At 37.3% G+C, this 18,653-nt stretch overlaps 1 protein-coding gene across 7 annotated transcripts in view; it reads left to right on the forward strand.

Annotated features, from left to right (window-relative positions):
• MTERF1 (mitochondrial transcription termination factor 1) overlaps nt 1–18,653 on the forward strand; it is a 415,935-nt gene that overhangs the window by 241,685 nt on the left and 155,597 nt on the right. For all 7 annotated transcript variants that reach the window (XR_012074507.1, XR_012074506.1, XR_012074508.1 and 4 more), the window contains one exon: nt 9,345–9,605. The gene's annotated coding sequence lies outside the window, so the exon portion shown is untranslated. The remainder of the gene's footprint in view (nt 1–9,344; nt 9,606–18,653) is intronic.

The raw sequence follows: 18,653 nt of genomic DNA on the forward strand, positions 1-18,653 counted from the left end.
AACCTGTAGAATGTGTTTGATAAGTTCAATAAACCCTTCTTTCTCATCTAGCAACCCACCCATGAGTCCCTTCAACCTCTCTTTCCTGCTAGCAATGATGCACACCATACCTAATTCTATCTATAAAGCAAAACCATTTTGTCACTCATATTTTATTCTATAATTAGTAACTCTAATCATATAGTAGTCTCTCTCTTGTTATTATATTGCAGCTATTTGTATTTTATTCCTCTCTCCTTGTTCTTACCTGAGGAAAACCAATCACAAACATAATTTGAATTGGAAGACATCCCTATGGCTGTCTGTGCTTGAATTTTGACACTCAGGATCCATTATATTCTTCCATTTTATTACTTTAACATGATATAATTTATTTTTTAGTTGATTTTAACAAAATGGAGAATATTTGTGACTAGGAAGTCAAAGTGGAAGAAAAGTATATTCCTGTCTTCTAAGTATTAGGTGAGATCTGGGATTTTACATCCTGTTTCTAGTCAAAAACACCTTGAAACCAATGGGAATTCTGCATATGGAGAGACTCAAATATGCTGGGCAAATATTACCCAAGGGAGACTTTTAGCTGCTGGTGATATGGAGACCTTTTGCAAACCTGCAAAGTCCTTCTACTCCAAGATTCAGTGTTGTACTGCTTCAACTCCAAATACTGAGGACCAAAGTATTTCAAGACGAAGTTTCAAATTCCAGAAGAGGGTTATAGTCTAGAGGTTTTTTTTTTTTTTTTTTTTGGTGGGATTAAAGCAGTTGTTTTTTATATTAATTTCTTGTTATTTTTTTTTCCTTAAAGAGAATTGATACAGAGACAAATTCTAAGGTAGGAATAGGACATGACCATCAGTTTTGTAAGGTTCTGACTAGCACTTGTTTGCATCCTTCCTTCCACTTCTTCTAACTCATACTTGACCATTAGCATCAAAATCAAGTTATTTTTTTCAAGAACATTCTGTGTGAGAATGGATGGTTATGCGTCCCAAGAGAAGGAAGGCATCATTTACCCAAACAGCCAACATTTCTACTGCTATTTATTACCCTATTCATTATTTGTGAATTGCTCTGTATACATCAGGAACTAGATTGCATGGTGATGGAAGAGGTGTGTATTATTTTCAAAGAATAAATGTTATATCAGAATTCTAGGATCAGCACCCTGTTTCTTCCAGCTTCCATGGAACTATCCAAGGCTATATCTCACACTACAAACAGTTACAGGTGAATTCAGTGAAAATAAGCATACATAAATCTTGAATTCATTCAGATTGTGCCCTTTGTAACTGTTAAAATTTGTTTTAATTTTCACTTTTCATTCAGTTATTTTGAAAACAGTTTTACTTCAGCTTTGGTCTGAAATGTGGAAGCCAACTGGCTTAGATGTGCTGATTGAGAGTGAAAGCATCTTATTCATGTGTAAAAATCTCTCTTCTATTGGATCAGGTGTTCTAGCAAATAATTACTTAATGAAGTACGCACTTACTGATAATTTTTATGGGTAACAGTTAAGAAAGGTTTACAGTATCTTCCCTTTATTCTCAGTTTCTGGTAGGGGTACCAGAATTTTCAAGGAAGGTTTGTAGAATCAGAGCTCAACCAGAAAAAGGAAGCACTTCAAGTCCTCCCAGGAAAGGGTATTCTTGCTTATCCAGGAAATTTCAAAATTTGGGTCTTTGCATTTGTACCAAAACATTACAGAGATCTTTGTGTCGCTCATTCATCTTCAATAGTAACATTAAGATTTACTGACTGGACTAGCCAGAAGCAGTAGAAAGAAGTTGCCCGCAATTCTGTTCAGCATTTTTGCCGTGGACCAAATGTCAAGTTAGAAAAATTGTCAGTTGTGAAGTTGCAGCATGCTTTCTCCTTACAAGTAAAGCCCAGAATGACATTTTATATGTCGCATTTCTGAGAATAAGGAGATGGCATCTTTTATCTCTAACTAGGTTCTGGAATTAATTTGCTCTTTTTTATTTGCATCAATATATTTGTCCTCTAATGGCATATGTTTCATCAGGGCAACCATGTGGAAAACTTAGACACAAAGCAGTGTTTGTTTCTTGCAAGAGCAGTGTGAACAGAGCATTAATGTAATTCTGATGCCAGATAAAGTACTTTGTTATAGCAGAAAGCATAATAATGAAGAAATTTATAGAGGACTTGGGTTTATTGGTCTTTGTATTTCTTTCATGGTTCGGTAGTAAATTTGGCTCAACCATTTCAAATAGCTGACTGTAAAGTGAATTTTTCTTATTTTTCCACACTCCCCACCACCACCCGAATTGGGTAGCTTATAGCAATTTCAGAAAGTTTCAAAGATTTTATAAAGGATTTTGTCATGCAGACTTGGTCCAGTGGGTGTGCAGTTTATATCTTGAATGATTTTTAAGTGCAGGGAGATTATGTTCCACAATGAAGTGCATCAGCCTTTGGGATACAGAATAGATCTATCAAATAACTTTTAGCAATACTAAAGAGAAGTTGTGCTTATACATGAGGATTTATGTGGTGATTCAGTTCTTATGGAGACAGTACAGGAAAATAAAGATGAAGGTAGTAACAATATTTTAATAGAAAGGAGTTAGGTTAGAAAGGCTAATCCACACATATTTTAGGATCGTAGGGAAACAGCAACAGTAGAGAGGGAAGATCAGTGGATGAAAAATCAGGAGACTAGATTCTAATGCCAATTCCACTGAGCCACATAGAGCAAGTGACAATGGTGGCAATAATAATGCTTAACCAAATTATTTCATATGCCAGTTGTGAGATGAGCAGTTAATATATTAAGTAATAATAAGGTTCTTTGAAAATTAGAAAGCAATCATCAGTTGTCATTTTAGAGCAAGTTTAACAAGAGATGGACAGATCTTGCCTAATCTGAAAAAAAAAAAAAGACAAAGGTATACCTCCAATAATACATACAATTTGGCATTCCACTAAAATGTAAGTGGTAACACGGGTTAAATTTAGATCTGTTTCTTGTGGTAGCTTGGGTTTCCATATTAAACTTCAACTTCAATGTATGCTTTTACGCAGTTTATGACATCACACCTTCAGGTCCCTGGCAAGGATGACTGAGAATTACTGATGAGAGACTCAAATTGTAAACTAAAGGAAAATCTGCATCTTCATCTATACTATCTTTGTAAACTCAGCTATAGGGAAAGGTGGGGATGTGTTAGTAAGATCTTCACTCTCAAGCTGCTTTCTAAGAACTGACTAGCTGTGTGCTGGACAGAATTAGACCCCTGGCTAACATAGACCTAAATGGAAGGATACACAAATGGAATGAGTCAAATAGAATTACTTTTTTAAGGTAATATTATTACTTTCTAAGAAGATACTTCAGTTCAAAGTCTTTATGGATCAAGATAGAATAATTATCATTCAGCCAACAATAGATTAATCAAGATGTTGCCAAGTTGAGACTCTGGTGAGTCTACTTTCTTAGGATATGATTAATTTATATTTTGCTTATTAATTTTCATTTGTTTGTGTTCAAAGAGAGTTTGTTGTCTATTAAAGATAATGTCATGAAATCATAGTTTCACTATGAACTTTCTTAAACTTCTACTTAGCTTCTGTTGACTTATCCTAAATCCCAAATAGTGGAATTCAAAGCTCTCTTCATAATTTTCTGAACCTGAGAACATTGGAGATTTAATGCATTGTCATATTTTATTTCTCCATAACTTGATTCCATGACTTTCTTCCCTTTCAACTTAGAAAAAGAATTACTTAAGAACCAAGAGAACAGTTGTTTTGACAATATTTTAATCCAACAGGAAGCTCTGTAAATATCCAAAGAAACCTCATTCCTTAAATATTGCCAAGAGTTTTTGCAGACCCAAGATACTGAGATAGATGTAATCAGCTTTATTTCCCCATCCTTTGGCATTCAAAGCTCCCACTGTCTAAAATAAAATGTAATAAAAATGAAAAAATTAAACATAATCTTAAAAGGCAGGAAAAGAGAAATAGTGACTCATCAGTTGGGGTTGGAAAAGCTTAGTTGTTTATCTTGCTGAAACCTCTGTAATTTTTTATTTTTCTTGAATGGTTAGATGGGGACAGTAGTATTGAAAGAGCATTGTGAGTCAAGATTCTAGATTCTATTTTTACTTCCGTGTTCTTGCATCTAGCTGAATTTCCCCATCAACCAAATATTGAGATTCTGAATGTATTGTTGGGCAAATGTTTATATAAGCTTAAGATTCTTGGATTAAAGGTACTGTAAAGGAAAAGAATATTATTGTTATTACTCTTGAGAAATAGTTTTAGTGCTGATTTTGGCAGGATCTGGCTGCCTTCATGTTGGCTAGCAAAGAAAAGTCAACACAAATTCATCAAGCACATTCTCTGTACTAAGTACTAACAGCACAAGAGCTATCAGGCTGGGAATTAAGAAAACTTCCTTTAGAAAGAGATAATTGAATATAAACAGTCTTTCTCTTGAAAATAATACAGATAATTTACCTACACTTCATTAAATCCCTGGTAGAATGCTAGGCACTAATAGATACTCAATAAAGGCTTGTTGATTGATTTTCCCTCCTTAACATCTGGTTAATTTTATCCTTTCTCTAACTCACTTGAAGCAAGCAGAGTAGATTACTCAGGAAGAGCTTTTATAAATAATTACAATTTCTTTGCTCTGAGACTCACATTTCCTTCCAGAGAAATTTACAGGGTATGGCCATATATCAACAAGCTACATGTTTTGAAACATTTTCACAGAGATGAGAGTGTGAGGGTGGATTATCAATGATAAAGCTGGAGTTTCTGTAACCCAGATTTTCAATTAGGATGCCTTTAGCTACAGGTTAACAGGGAAACTCTATTAAACAGGCTTAAGTAATTTATTTTTTTCCCAGAGACACAGTTTCTCAGGGCTTTAGCTCTGCCTCTCTGACATCTCCCCTAGCTCTGCAATGCTTACGTGTTGGGTTCATTCCCAAGGTGGACATCAGGATGGTCGGAGCAGTTCTGAGCATCACATCCAGACGTAACTCTGTCCATGGGAAGTAAAGGGGCCAAGCATTCTGTGTGAATTTTTTAGGAGCAAGATTATCTTTCTCAGAAACCCCAACTCTTTCTAGTAGACGTTTCTTCATAGATCATTGGCTAGAATCAGGTCACGTTCTTTTCCTAAACCACACACTGGCAAGGTGAATGGGATAAGCATGACTGGTAAACTAATTGGCTAAGGAAAGAATTTATACTGGGAGACTGTCACCATGATACCTTTATCTAAAGGATATTTAGTTCCAATTCCTGTAGCAAATCCCCTAAGTACGTATTCCATAATTTACCAATCTACTCTAATTTGAGTATATTAAAGTTGTTAAACATTTTTTATAACCAAGACATTAAAAGCATCTAGTATTGAGAGTTTTCTTTATAAAATCTGTGTTTTACAGATTTTACAAGAATTAATCTGAAGGAGAGAACCAAAAATTTGCAAAGGATTCATAGCTTTAAATGTTTCACTATAGGCTCTGGGACTTCTCAACTAATGCCACTTCTCAAATGCCAAGAGGGGGATAGGAAGCGCAGGGGGAATTGGTCATACCTGGTTTAGCTAAGACCTTTAACCCTTCTATGCCCAAAGCATTTTAATTGGTCAAATTAAGTACACTAGAGCATTGGAGAGGGACCTGGGAAACACCTAGTTTTGCTGTTTAGAGATGTGATCTCCTATGATCAAGACACTTTTCTCTGTTTGAGGTTATGCTTAGGTAACAGGAGGGTCTGGGCTGAGATCTCTCATGCCCTTTTTAACTCTAAGAAAATATGATTTTGCTGTCCTTTAACTTCCACTGTCTCCCCTTGGAAGGAGGCTCTAATAAGAAGAGAAATTGCTTCAAAGCATGTAACCCATGAAAGAACAAATCCAACTGAACAGAAGTGGGCGTGATCATTCTGAAATAATTGAGTACATCCTCTCTGAATTAGTCCATGACTGAAAGCTTTGTTATTTATAAGGTCCAGGAGAAATGCAGTGCCTGGATCTCAAATATCTTTATCAGTATGTATGTGGGAGAGGAACAGAGGAAAAGGGAGCATCTTTTATGAGACAACATAAATAAGATAATATAGAAAGTCCTGCATTTTCCAACACTCTTCAGTTTATTAAGCCTTGCTATTTGGTCATTTGATCTTCACCACAACCTGGTGATGCAGAAAGAAAATATGTTATGGACTCCTTAAACAGATGAAAAGTATGAGACTCAGAGAGCCCAGAAATGGAAAGTGATACTGGCAGAGCCGGCAACAGAGTTGAATCTTTTCAATAGAGAAGTGTCTTTAGGGGCATCTGCCTGTATTTTAAACCATTGAGATGCTCATCTTTGTAAGACGCTTTTAAATTCTAGAAACTTAGATAACCAGCTTCTAATAAAGTTTTTATTGGTTGGGATTCTAATATATTCATCCAATAAATACTTATTGAGTCCCTACCATGTGCCACACATGCTTAATTTTGTGTCCCTGTTGAATTGTGTTTATTCGTATCTCCTAGATCTTCGCTCTCATTTGAAAAGCCTTCTGGTTGGCCAAGATATTTTGATCTTGGGTTAAAATCTCTTCTCTGGATTTAGAGTTAAATGATTATTCTAACCTTTCTATTTTATGCCTTTAAAACAGGAAACAGAATGACTGAAGAACTGAAAGCAAGCCATTTGCCCCACTCCACACTTAATGCCTTCTTGGCAGGATACCTAGTGGGGCTTTTCACAAAACTACCTGCATAGTCAGAGACAGAAACAGTTTATGTTACTCCAGGGTCTTTCAAGTTGCCACACCTATTTAGCTATAAAATTTCTGGGGCAGGTGAACGCTGCTTTTTAAAGTTACCTTAAATACCACTATTTCTAATCTTTTAATGTATTATCAGTTTGGCTAAGCAAATTCACCAATTTGTTCCATTATTATGAATCCATGCTCATGCCAGGCACTTAAATAGAAAAGAAACTTTCAGAATGGTGATTTAACCCCTCTTGGTCCAAGAGAAAAAATACCCTGGTGGAGACTGGAAACAAGTCCTGGCAAGTAACAGTAAAACCAGTGTTTTTTCCATAGACCATGATGATACTTGTAATTACTGTCACCTAAATCAAAATGATTAAAGTAAAATCATGTCCTTCCAGATGCTCAGCATACACTTCCTCCCAGTAAATTAAAGTCACCATTAAGCATCTGAAATGCCTATAATTTGAACCACAGCTGCACGAAAAGTCACTCAGTTGTGAATTTGTTAGACCATATGTTATGGTACAAGTGTGGGTTTTCTTTCCTAAGACCCTTATTGCCCCCACTGGGATAATTTTTTAAAGAATGACATTGACTTGTGCTCATAGCTACTCCATGACTAAGAGGTAGCAGGTTAAATAATAATAATAAAAAACTACTTTGGCAAATAACAGCTTTTAAAAATAGAATTGGTCCCGTGTTTCAGGTTTGAACTGTAGAGAGTCTACTGTTTATCATAGCCATCTGTCTCCTCCCCACCACCCCAACACGCACACATATACCCACCCCAGCACCCACACAACACACACACACACCATATAAATAGCACCAACATGTGGAGAGTTTATCATAAATGATCTTAGAATAATTCTAAAATCACTATTGAAACAACAGTTTCTACTTCTCCCCACAAATGGAGCTATTTGCTAGGTAAACCAATTTGTTTAACTATGACCTGGTTTCCCGTAAGTGTCCAAACCTCTCTTTCAATGGAAAAATGGACCAATGGTGGTCAAACAACCAAAGAAATAAGGGAGACAGGGCATCTGGATAATCTGGATAATGACGCTTTGAATTACCAAATTGGATTGCACTTTTGACTGGCTTCAAAACGTTAAAAAAAACTCATGAGTCTTCATGGTGATTCACTGAGAACTAGCAAAGAACATTCTTCTATAGATGCTTCAATCATTTTAGAACCCTAGAAATTAAATTGCTTCTTGGATAGGCAATCAAGAAATAAACAGCAACTTCCTAACCAGTTAGATCTGCTATGTAAAAATGGAAATTTGAACTGATACAAATTCAAAATGAATTCAAAATTTTAAAAATTCAAGTATATTCTGATTATTTTTTCTTAGGAGGTGGTTTCTATATGTCAGATAATATATATTTTATATCCATTTAGTCTGGGATTATGATGAAGAAATCTGGGACTGGCTGTTGAATATTTATCCTTCATGGAAGATGACTTCCCATCTAATATTTTGGCAACATCTACACCACTTACTATATATTTCTAGGCAACTCTTCCAACATTTTCAAAATTTCTAAGCCATAGTCCAATAATCAATGATACTGTTTTTATAGATTAGAGACCAATTTTCATGGAGACAAAAACTGCAGTCTATAACAACAATACATGTTAGAGTCAGTTAAGAAGTTTCTGAAAATAATGCCAGTGCTTGAGTGCAACACCAGGGACAATTAAAATGACAACTTTTGGGCATGTAACCTGAACATCATTACTTTCTAAAAGTTTCCCAAGTAATTCTACTCTGTAGCTAGGGTTGAGAACCTCTGATTCAGTCTACTCCATTACTTTAGAGAAATGAATATGGGAGTTCAGAGAAGTTAAGTGTTTTGTTCCAGATAGCAGATAACCTAGTTGATATCAGAGTTAGGATTAACAACTATGTCTGTCTGCCTATGTGCAGCCCAATTTTTACACTGTATACAATGTCACCTAGCATGTTTAACTTTCTTATCAACTCTTTAAAATGTCACTTACATACAATAAGTAATCTAATTTCTATTGCTGCAGATTAGTTTCACTTATACCATATTTATCTATAAATGAGGGGAAAAAATCAAACACAGGATGTACTGTTTTGTCCAACTTCTTTCGCTCAGCTGAATATTTTTGAGATTCATCCCTGTTGTTGCTTGTGTCAGTAGTTCTTCCCTTTTATTGTTAAGTAACATTCCATTGTATGAGTATACCAAAATGTTTAAATACCCATTTATTTGTTGATGGATATTTAAGTCATATTCAATTTAGGATTATTATGAATAAAATTGCTATGAGCATTCATGTTAAAGTCTTTCTGTGGACATATTTTTTTTTCTGGATAAATGCCTTAGACTAGATTTGTTGAGCCATGTGGTAAGTTTCTATTTAACTGTATAACAAATTGTCACACAATTTTCTAAAGTGGTTGTACCAGTTTACACTCCCACCAGAATCTGTGAGACTTCGAATTGCTGCACATTCTCATCAACACTTGGTAAGAGGTTTCTATTGCTACCATAATAAATTGCCACAAATTTAGAGGCTAACACAATGCAAATTTATTCTCTTCTAGTTCTATAAGCCAGACTTCTGACATGGATCTCACTGGATTAAAACTGAAGCGTTGGCAGGCCTGTGTTCCTTTCTGAAGGCTCTGAGGGAGAATCTATTTCCCACCCATTTGGGTTGTTGGCAGATACAGCTACTTGAAGTTGTAGGATCAAGATTCTCATTTTCTTGCTGGTGGTAAACTGAGGACTGCTCTGTTTCTGGAGGCCACTACACTCCTTGGCTTGTAACCATCTTCTGCTGTCTTCAAAACCAGCAACCAGCGGTGAGTAGAGTCCTTTTCTCATCACATCTCTCTGCCTCACTGACCTACTCTTGTGCCTCCCTCTTCCACTTTCAAGAGTTTATATGATTAGACTGAGTCCATTCAGATAATCCAGGATAATCTCCCTATTTCAGTTATCTACCTTAATTCCTCTTGCCATGTAATGTAACATATGCACTGGTCTCAGAGACTAGGATTTGGACATCTTTGTGGGGCTGCATTCTGCCTGCCACAGTCCCTACCCTAGATATTTATGCTATTATTGTCATATTTTTTTTTACTTTCATATCTGTTATAAACTCCACTTGACAATGTTACTAATTTTTCTTTAAAATCTGTTGTCTTTCACAAAAGGCTACAAATTGTATGATTTAATTTATAGGAGATGTTTAGAACAGGCAAAATCATAGACAGAGAAAATAGTTCAGTGCTTTCCAGGGGCTGGGTGGGTGAGTGGAGGATGGGAGTAACTGCTAATGGTGTAGTGTTTCATTTAAAGGTGATGAAATGTTCCGGGATTAGATAGTGGTGATGGTTTCACAACCTTGTGGGTATATTTAAATCTGGTGTACTGTACCTTTGGAAAGGGTGAACTTTATGGTATGCGAATTATATCTCACTTGAAAAAATAGAGGAAAAAAGTCACTTGTCTTTGAAGGAAATTACATGAGGGGGAAAAAAGCAGCTTTTTCACCAGTTACAGCTTGAATAAGCTCTCTCCATGAGGAATCAACCCAGCTGCCCTGTTTCTGGCACTCTGCCAGATCCTATACTGGAGGCTATAGTGAGCAGTCCTGAAAACGGAGTGAAAATGCCTGGTTGGACATTGGATTATAGATACAAACCCAGTTCCAAAAGAATAATGAAGTTAATGTTTGAAGATAACTTTATTGTCTATGTTTATTTTAGGGTTCTTTAAGGTAGATATATCTATAGATATATAGATATATGTATTTGCTAAAAAATATGTGTATTTGCATGTAATGGACACTAATCTCTAACATATAGACTAATGTATTTTACATGTATTATCATTTATTTTTCTTTCCCTATTTCCCTGACTAGACCACCACTGCAGCGTTTAACAAAAATTGTAATAGTGTACATCCTTATCTTTTGTTTGACCTCAGGGGGAAGGCATTCACTATCTCACCATTAAGTATAATGCTAGTTATAGGGTTTTCTTTGTTTGTTTGTTTTTAGTCTGTCAGAATAAGAAAGCATCTTTCTATTCATGGCTTACTCTTCTCTAGTTTTTAATTATCTTAATAACTTACTGATTATCATGTAGAAACAATTTCATGGTATCTCATATACAGAATCAAATTTAATCACTCAATTAATAGCAACTAACTTCTATGAGGTTGGTACTATTGTAGGTACTAGGACACAAAGAAAAATAAGACACAGTCCTTGTCCTGCAGTCAAAATGCTGTGGGGTTATTGAGAAGAAGGAAGATAACTTTAGTTGAGAGGAAGCAAGGAAGGATTCAGAGAAACTATTTGAGCCAAATTTTGCAGGCAGACAAGGTGAGCAAAGGATACTCTGGGTAAAAGTCACAGCTTGGAGATGTGATAGAACATGGCATACAAGTTGGTGGGACATGAGGCCAGAAGGAAAGGTCAGTGTAAACTATCAAGTAAGTTATGAAACTTGCTAACAGGTTTATACTGGATCCTGTGGACAAAGAGGGGGCATCAAATTGTCTTAGAAAGGTCATTCTACTGACAGTGTGAATGGTGAAATAAGTATGAAGGAGGTTAGAGTTAAGAAACTACATAGGAAGCTAGTGATGAGAATCTGAAATAGAGGCAATTCTCTCAAGAGAAAAAGATAATATATAGTGAGCTTTAGGAAGTAGAAACAACTGAACAGATCGTCCAACTGGATATAGAGAGTGAGGGACAGGAGGAACCAGTGTTTCTTTCCTGGTTACCTGGATAACTATGGGCAGTTTGTAAGGGTGAAGATGCTGGATTCAGTTTTGCATACGCTGAGTCTGAGAAAGGTCGCTAAGTGGGATGTCTGAAAAAAATGCTGAAAATGTTGGCCTCATGCTCCTGATTATGATTTAGGATCAGTTCTGTTGAAGTCTCTGATCCAGAAGATGGATTACTGAAATAAATCTAGGATTGGTGCTAACAATTTGAGGGATTTATACAAAGCGTAGCTCCAGAAGGGCTGCGAGGCTCCATGCTTTCCCCCATTCAGCAGTCAGGGTCTTTAACCTACAGGTGGCATGGCCATCTGATAGTTCCAGACCCTTTAATCACTCTTTTCTGGGCTTTTGTCCTGAATTATTTTGACCTTTTACCCAGCTATCCTGATCTATGCCTAATTTTAACCCAAATACAGAAGAATTCCTTTGACATCTGATTCTGCTATCAATACAACCAAATAAAAGCCCAAATACAATTCTAGGAGACTTAGAAGAATTATGCAGATAACTTCTGAAGGCGTCCTTGAATGAATGCCATGGAGTTTAAAGAGTGTATCATGCAGCAAAATTTCTTAAAATTTCTGTTTATACATCTATCACTTCAAGGCCTCTACGTCAGCACATGAGCTGCCTCTCTCCCCACCTCATACTTTTTCAATACCCGCTTCTGCAGCCCACTCCTTGCTATTCTAGTCAGTATTTCTACATGGATAATATATGTGTATGTATACACACACACACACACACACACACGCCATGAATTATTGCTGACCTCAAAATTTTATCCTAAAGAAAGAATGAAAGGAAATAGGCATGTATTAGGTATGTGTGTACTTAGTTGAAATGTAATAACTAAATACAGATTAGACACCTAGTTAGTGATAGCTGGAGAAAGTAGGAATCTTTATGGAAACAAGACTTGCCAGGATTTGGGCTTGAAGGATGAAGGAAGTCTACTGGGAGTGGGCAGTGAAGATGGGTGGGCAGGAGGAAGAAGGTCATTCCAAACAGCATAGCTGTGATGCTGGGCTTTGTTGACAGAAAAGTTCTCTAAGCACATCAAGGAAGAACTCTTAACATATAACCCTGGGCTGACAGAGCCCCATCTCTTTCTATCTCATTATGGGTTGTGGGAGGAAATCTGGAAATTCCTTTTTGCTTGGTGAATAGTGTTAGCCACAGCTGGAAATTCCTTCTTGCTTGGTGAGTAGTCAGCCACAGCTGGCTCATGGTCCCTCCATAGTGAACAACAGTGTGTGGGAATATGGGTGTTCGGTGGAGCAGCTGGAGGAACCCTACAAGGTGATTGGGAAATCATGATCCTTCCTGTCTCAAGCACTCCTCATCCAGCTAGTCTTCCCCAGACCAAACTCAAATGCCAGAATTCCAAGGAGGTACCCAGATTTCTTTTAGAAAAGGTCAGAAGGTCTCTCTGAGCAGTATCACTTGGGAACACCAGATTGTCTGTTTCCCTCCTACCACAAAAGGCTGTGGAGGGTGCTTACAGACTCAGATCTTCAGGATGAAGCTGTCCTCCACATGGATTAGCCCTCTTCTCTCACCCACTTTCACTCTCCCCAATTTCCTCTCCTGTCATCTTATAACTCCTTCTTCCAGATCTCCAGTCTGCTGGCCACACCTACCCTTCAGGAATCTCTGTTGCTCCTCACTGGAGTTTCCCCCCTTATTCTTTCCGGTGTTATGAACTGAAGTGTCTCAGGCTTTGCAGACTCCAAAGGGGAAGAAGTGTGCTCTGAATTTATGTGTTGAACAGATAGAAAGTACCTTGATTCAGTTTCCTTACCAGCAAGAATTGTGACTGATTTCTTCTGGCCCTAAGAAGCAAGCACATTCATCAAAGTAAGCATTCATTTCCCCTCTCCACAGCCCCCCCTGCCAAAGATCTCACAGTCTAGTCTCACATGAAGAAAGTATATTTCATGGGAAACCATGATGCTGACATCATACTGAGGAGCATTTGGCCCCATCCATTTTGAGAGTCACCACTTGAGTGTGAATGACTTCATTTATTGTGAATGGTTACAACTGCAACAGGTGGCTCTTACTCCAGTTAGATTCTTCGCTCATGAAGGAAACAGACCAGCATGCATATGTTAGGTCTCAGTCCATTTTGCAATACTGGATGCCATTTGTTGATATATAATTTACTTTGCACACTTAATCCTTTGTAATTCTTACAGTGACCTAGCACATTTCATATTATTAAACATTTCACGAAGAAACTGAAGCTCAAAGAATTAGAAAATTGTCCAAGATCTCATAGATGGTGAACAATGGAGCTGATATTTGAGCCCAAATCTATCTGCCCCTGATCTTCTCCCTGTTTTGTGCTACTTGTGCCACCTTAGCATGAGGTGAGCAGAGATGAAATCTAAAGAAATATCACAGGATTCTGGACTTTTTAACCAGATGCTTATATGCTTGTTAACTTGTTAGGGAGAAAACTAAAGCAGAATTCTTTACTCTTTCTCCCTCCCTCCATCCCCCCATGCCCTCCTTCCTTCCTTCCTTCTTTCCTTCCTTCCTCCCTCTCTTTCTTCTTTTCATTATGAAACCCCAAAAGTAATCAAACAAGAATCAGAAATAATAGAGTGTAAAACTGCCTCAAACCAATGTCTGGGTAAAAAGCTATGAAAATATTCTATTGTTTTATGATCCCATTTAGAGTGAACATTATATTTATAGCTTTTTCCCTGAATACACATTAAGGTAATATTGAACTTTTGGTAAAAATTATGCCATACATTTGTGCTGACAGCTTGTTTCCTGAATGCAAATCTTTATCTACTATTTTCAGCTTTCAGTATTTTCTCCAAAGAAGTGAGTTAGGACATTAAAAAGTCCAGAAAGAAACATGAAACAGATGGGACTAGATTTTTGTGGGGATTGACAGCCATGTTGAATTTAATGGAAACCGAGCTAGAAGGAGACCTAATTGGAAAAGCCATGAATCATACATAGAGAGGGTGCTAGTTTGGGATGGAATCTCAAGAGTATAAACACCTGGCTTACAATTGTAGGTTGTCCTTGAAGTTGGGTGTTCTTTTTTTTTCTTTTGGCTCTGAGTTACACCAAAACCCATGCTCTTTATTTTTAGCTATTATCATTGAAATAATTTCAAACTTACAGAAAAGATACATGAATAGTAAGGAACTCCCCTATACTCTTCACTCAAGTTTGAAGTTGGGTGTTCTTTAAGATGAAGTAAGAGAGGTCATAGGCTCTTACTATGATATACGGCACATATTTTCAGTCATTGAAGAGTGCTGATATTTTTTGAGTTTAGTGTGTATTCCTTTTACTTCCTTGGCAAGTGAAGAGCCTAGGGCTCTGACCTAGGATGAGGTCCCAAGACCCATGGCTAAGGCACTGGTTATGGCTGTGGTCTTGCAACAAAGGAGAAGTAAATTTGGAGGGCTGAGCGGGACTGATCTCAGGGAGCTACAGCCCACTAAAATTTGAAGGATTAGCAAGAGGCTTGGCCAGAGTTGAAGTTGCTGATTTAGGAGGCAATGCTTGGAACTTGGAAGCAATGCTTGGCAGACAAAGGGACTCTTTTCTGTAGTGTCTGCTGATAGTCAAGAAGAAAGGTATGGGCGGGCGGCGGGGGTTGACGGGGTGTCTGCAATTAGCACAGGATGACACCACCAGCAGCATATAACATATGCTTAGACATATAACCAGTGAAGCCTTTTCTTTTCTGTTTATTCAGTCTCTCCTTCTCAACTGGACTATTCCCATCAATATTTAAATATTAAATATCCTCTGGTCTCTCCTATTTAATAATAAGAAAAGAAGCCCCATTTAAGCTGCTTTCCTTTTCATCAACTAGCCCTCCCTTTTCTCTTCAAAAGGAAATTTGTCAAAACTGTTTATCCACTTTTTCCATTTCCTCACATCCTATTAACGCCTCTAAAGACACATTTCATTTTGGTCTTTGTTCTGTCACTCTCACAAAGAGCCATCTAATAAAATGGCTCTTTCTAGACTTATCTATGACCATCACATTGCTAAATCCAACAATTTCCAGTTCTCATCTTATTTGATACTCAGCAGCATTAACCCTCCCTCCTCCATCATTGATCACTCCTCTATCTTGAAACACCCTCTTCCTCTGGCTTCCTCTCTCCCTCTTCCACACTCTTCATGTTTGCCTTCCACCTTTCTGGCTGTTCTTATTCAGCCTCTTTGCTAGTTCTCCTCCTCCATCCACTGAATGTTGGAGAGCTTTTTAGGGCTCAGTTTCAGGCCTTCTATTTTTAATTTATACTCTTTTGCCAGACCATCTCATCCAGTCCCACAACCTGAATTAGCCATGCTGATGACAGACCTCTCCTTTGAGCCCTAGACTGAAATCTAAGTGCTTATGCAACATCTTCTCTTGGATATAAGGACCTCAAACTCAATATGTGTAAGCCTGAATTCATTATCTTTTTTTTCACATATGCTTTTCTACAGGGTGATCTCTCTCACTGAATGGCATGACCATTCATCCAGTTGCTGAAAAGCCATGTAAAAGTCATCCCTGATCCTTCCTCTTTCCTTGTGTCACATATCTGATTCATTAACAAGATAATAGAGATTTGTATGTCTTAAATGTATCCTAAGTCTTTTCATTTCCATTCTCCTTTATCTGCACAGTCAACATCCCAATCCCAGTCCAGACTACCATGATTTCTCACTATGGATCGCTGCAGTAGCATCCCAACCTCACTTTTACTAATTCCTCTTCATCCAGTCTATGTGTCTTGTCAAAAAATAACTCTGACCACATTCCTACCTTCCTACCTCATGTGTGGTTAAAGCTGTTTCAAAGTCCCTTCCTTCACTTCTGGGTTAAAGAGCAGTATCCTGAACCTACTCCCTAATGCCATGTGCAGTCTGACCGTTACCTACCTTACTTCTCTTCTATCTCCACTCCTCCCTCTGTACTTTATTGTTCAGCACATGGCATCTTTGTATTTCTTGATCCCTCCATATTCTCTCTTCCTTGAGGTTTTGGCACACATTTTCCCCTTTTCCTGGAACATCCTCCAGTCACCCTCACTTGTCCACAGCAGACTCTTGGAGAAGACCTGTATGCCCTTGCAATTCATACTTTGAAGAACTAAAATGCTGACCCACTCCCTGAGCTAAGCCTGTTGTGTGCTGAACGAACACCAGTTAAACACACATGCCTTGAGTAACACTCATGCCATTTTCATTCCTCAGGTATGTGACCAAACCAAGCTTAAAAATAAATTAAAGCAATGAATATATGCATGTTCATATATAACTGAGAAATTGTGCTCTACACTGGAATTTGACACAAAGTTGTAAAATGACTATAACTGAATAAAAAATGTAAAAAAAATAATTAAAGCAACATAAAAAAACAAAACTTCCCAGGATTTTATTAATTTCTCCATATTTAACAGATTATTACAAATTAACCAAGATTTAAACTGTCATTTTAAACTAGGTAACTAGTAAGTTTCAAACAAGAACTTGTTACACTGAGATTTGAAACAATTCTGTATTTTATAGCAACATTTGCAATGAACATGATGATTATTGCTTTTCCTTAGCATACACTTTAAAATGATACTGAAGAAGTAGGTAAAACAAAACTCTCAGCCTCTGGCCATCTTGATACCACAAAAGTTGAAGTAATAGATCTTGGTCCTAACAAAAGGCTTGAAGCAGGCAAGAAGAGCAAGTTAATGAAATCCTGTAATCTGATCTCGAGCAGTAGTGGACAGCTGTTCTCAGAGCCCTAATGAACCCTACACTTTTACAGATCACGGACAGGCAGAATCCGACCCTGGTGAGTGCAGGCAAGTCCTGACATTGTGGAAATGGCTTTGCTGGTGTAAATAACAGGGATCTGCTATCATGAGATTACCTGTCTGTAAAATGCCTATTTATCTTCATTATGTTGCTTTTGTGGGGAGGGAGGAGGCGGTAAGTGTCTGTGTGTAAGAGGATGAAGTTAGGAGAGAATAAAGGCATCTCTGACGTAAGGTGAAACCTGCTTTAACTCAGTGGGTTTGTTCGACAACTAGGTGGAGTCTGTGATGCTGATTACCAGTGTTGAACTCCCTTTAGTACTATAAGCAAGTGTCTAGCAAAATAATGCAAGGATGAATTCATCCCTGGGGTTCCAATTTCATACTTTGTGCAAGAGAATAAGATAGTAGTTTTCACCTGGTAGTTTCAATCTGATCATTTTTTTCCATTCATCCATTTATATATTCATCCATTCACCAAATAGTTGAGTGACTACATGCCTGGCACTATGCTAGGCACAGGTTGTTGTGTGGTGAGTAAAATAGACACTGTGGTACCCTGATGGACATTTGAGTCAGTGAGGCACAGAAATGACAAAACAAACAGTCAAATAAACATAAGATTTAAAATGTGATAAATGCTACAAAGTGGAAAAAAAGAGTTCCATGGGGGAGAATAACAGGAAAAACCTGCTTCAGAGAGAGAATGAGAGGTAGCTCTTAAACTGACACGTGAAGGATAAAATCCAGCCAGCCACGCAAAAGGAGATGCAATGGAGAGAGCTGATCAATTTCATTTATTTTGATTTTATTATGAAATTTAAGTATGAGGTGCAAGACAATTGTGAAATACTCTTTTAATCAAAATTAAACAATTCCAAAATAGATAAATAAAAAAGTGACTTCTTTTTACATGTCTTTCTACAAAAATTCCGTTCTCTGGCAGGAAGCATCATTAACAGGTTTGGTGTGTTTTACCTGATTATTTCCCATCTATAAAAGAATACAAACAGGAAGATCTTCCTTTGGAAGGAATGAGCAAACAGACCCTAAAGTAACAAGAGCGACGTATTACTAACATCAGAATGTCTTTCCACTATCTTAGTATGCTTCCAATCACATGATAATTTGCATCTGTGAGTAATCAGGAGCCATAAAATTTTGTGCCATCTGCATTGCGATAATCACATTTCCAGATCTTTCAGAAACTTACTAGAAGTAAAGTTTATAACTGTTATCTTTCTGACAATCACTAGAGCTAGTAGAAATTGTTTTATTGCTTGTTTTGGCAGCTCAAATCTCAGTTTTGGGTCATTCAG

The sequence above is a fragment of the Vicugna pacos genome, chromosome 7, assembly GCF_048564905.1.
Source record: "Vicugna pacos chromosome 7, VicPac4, whole genome shotgun sequence".
Classification (NCBI taxonomy): Eukaryota; Metazoa; Chordata; class Mammalia; order Artiodactyla; family Camelidae; genus Vicugna; species Vicugna pacos.